General features: G+C 37.2%; 1 protein-coding gene across 1 annotated transcript in view; it reads left to right on the top strand.

Annotated features, from left to right (window-relative positions):
- LOC107700305 (lipopolysaccharide-responsive and beige-like anchor protein) overlaps nt 1-2,771 on the top strand; it is a 251,983-nt gene that overhangs the window by 244,728 nt on the left and 4,484 nt on the right. The window lies entirely within an intron of this gene.

Here is a 2,771-nt window from a genome sequence, read left to right as displayed (position 1 = left end):
TTCCTCTCTCTCCATTCTGCACACACATACCCACACCTGCATCCCATTTAACAGGCCGGTTCTGTTTCGCGCTCCTCCGCTCTGAGCTTGATTAGTTTCCTCATTGTGTCCAGGTTCCATTTGTTTTCAATAAACAGCAGAGTCTGCAGCGATGGAGAAGAGGGGCAGATCTGCTCTTTAACACACTTCTTTATTATTTCACTAATATGACATATATTAAAATCGAAAACATTTATTTTAAATTGTATGATATTTCATATTAACACAGTTTACTGTATTTTAATTAAATAAATGCAGTCTTGGTGAGCAGAAGAGATTTCTTTCAGAAAAAAAAAAAAAAAATTGTACATACCCCAAACTTTTGAACGGTAGTGATTTTCTAGACAGTTTCATTGATTATTATAAGAGACCCAATCTGGTTCTTTTGATTATTTGTGCACTCAAATAAAGCCACAGGCACGCTAGACATTGACTTCCATTCATACTCATGCAAACACTGGAGACTGGAAACACAAGCTCATGCTGCATATGAAAGTCACATTTATTCAAAGCTGCCCTGTGTAATGAAGTTGTGGGGCCAGTAGAGGTTCTAAACATCACAAATTGAAACCTTGGACAAACTTCAAATCTGGGAAAGTGGAGTAAATTATTTATTTTCTCATTTTAAGTGTTTCTTATTTCTTATTTGTGATTTATTATTTAAAAAAGAAACTCTAGAGCATTCTACCGTGATTGCATAATTTGAACACTGTCTCCGTCTAACCAATCGTACTGCAAAATTGTCACTGTGACCAGTCCCGAAATTAAAAACAAGGCTAATTTTTGCACATTTTAGTTTCCTCATATGTGACCCTGGAGCACAAAACCAGTCATAAGGGTCAATTTTTCGAAATTGAGATTTATACATCATCTCAAAGCTGAATAAATAAGCTTTCATTGATGTATGGTTTGTTAGGATAGGATAATATTTGGCCGAGATACAACTATTTGAAAATCTGGAATCTGAGGGTGCAAAAAAATCAAAATACTGAGAAAATTGCCTTTAAAGTTGTCCAAATGAAGTTCTTAGCAATGCATATTACTAATCAAAAATTAAGTTTTGATGTATTTACGGTAGAAAATTTACAAAATATCTTCATGGAACATGATCTTTACTTAATATCCTAATGATTTTTGGCATAAAAGAAAAATCAATAATTTTGACCCATACAATGTCTTTTTGGCTATTGCTACAAATATACCCCAGCGACTTAAGACTGCTTTTGTGCTCCAGGGTCACATATGGTCTGCATGAAAAGTAGCAAAAAAAATTATGTTACAGAAATATTCATGATCAGTCATTGCTGTCATTTCCGAGTACTCGAGTTCTCTTTCCCATCTCTAACATCAGCACACGACACGCTACTGGAAGCTCCTCTCATGCCAGATGAAGTGTCATCTGTGTGTGTGTGTGTGTGTGTGTGTGTGTGTGTGTGTGTGTGTGTGTGTGTGTGTGTGTGTGTGTGGTTTTGTGTTTGAGTGTGTGGGTTGCTGGGACAGTTTGTTGCTGCGGTTAAAGTGAGTCTTCATGCTGATGGTCTGACAGAACATTAATTTGGACGAGTAGAAATAATACATGAATGACTCTCTGGAGCCCACAACTGAGCGTCTGTCTGTTAGTAACCATTTTAGCAGACGTTTCCCAAGCCTTCGGCACATACGCAATGGACTGCATTAAAGTCTTCATAAATCCAGGCTTTACTCGTGCCAGACATGTCCTGCCCTAACACAGACAGATCAGCAGATCAGGAGGAAAACACACAGCGGGGCATCATCCAACACAACCCTGTTGTTTAAAATCACGGCATGACTGTAAGTCAGATATCTGAGTCACGAATCTTGGAGGAGACCGCTGATTTACGATTCTGACCCGACCTGCTCTGCAGCCTGGACATCGCTGCTTCTCACAGACCCTTTTCCAGACCTGGTCCAGAGGGGCCACCGTGAATGCTGGGTTATGTACTGATAGATTTTCTGAGACATCTTTGAAGTAATAAGGCACTCTGGAACAGAAGACTTCATTCAGCATTCAACCAAACAACATGATCGAGTCTCGGAGTGAGTCACAGGGTGGAGTTTGAATCATATTAAGCACTTTTGGACACTAACCTCTGGATAACAAAATGCATGAATAATGCTGTCATTAAATGAGACAGGGTTGTGACAGTCTCTGCTGATGCTTCTCTTTTGATTTTGTACGTCTGTCCCAAGCTTCTGCTTCATACCACCGCTGAAATAAAGCGCTCAGGGGTTTGCCACAGTGTAGCCTAAACCCTAATTACACACGTCTCAGATGCATGCGAAACAAATCAAAAGAAATGTGAACACAAATGTGCTGTAACGATCTGAAGTCTGCTGGACAGAACATGCTATTTTAATTGCTCAGTCTTTATATATTTATTTACTTATTTTCAGTTACACAATTATATAGGGGACACAACCAGGCTAGTTTCTCAGATTTTTGGGGTCTATTCCCAAACACTCAACAACAGTCTTTACTGCTCGGCATGATTTTACCAATAATAATAATAATAATAATAATAATAATAAAGTTCTCTCTGTAACAGTTTTTTTATTTTTTTATAATCTTGTGTTATCCCACTTTTTTGTTCTTTAATTCCTTTTATTTTATTTATTTTGCTATTACGGTTTTTAATTTGTTCATTCTACATTCTTTGAATATTATCTTAAAAACTTAAAATATATTAAGAAAAATACTTTTTTAAAAGTTT

The sequence above is a fragment of the Sinocyclocheilus anshuiensis genome, unplaced genomic scaffold (genome assembly GCF_001515605.1).
Source record: "Sinocyclocheilus anshuiensis isolate Anshui unplaced genomic scaffold, SAMN03320099.WGS_v1.1 scaffold326, whole genome shotgun sequence".
Classification (NCBI taxonomy): domain Eukaryota; kingdom Metazoa; phylum Chordata; class Actinopteri; order Cypriniformes; family Cyprinidae; genus Sinocyclocheilus; species Sinocyclocheilus anshuiensis.
This window is presented reverse-complemented; position numbering and strand designations above follow the sequence as displayed.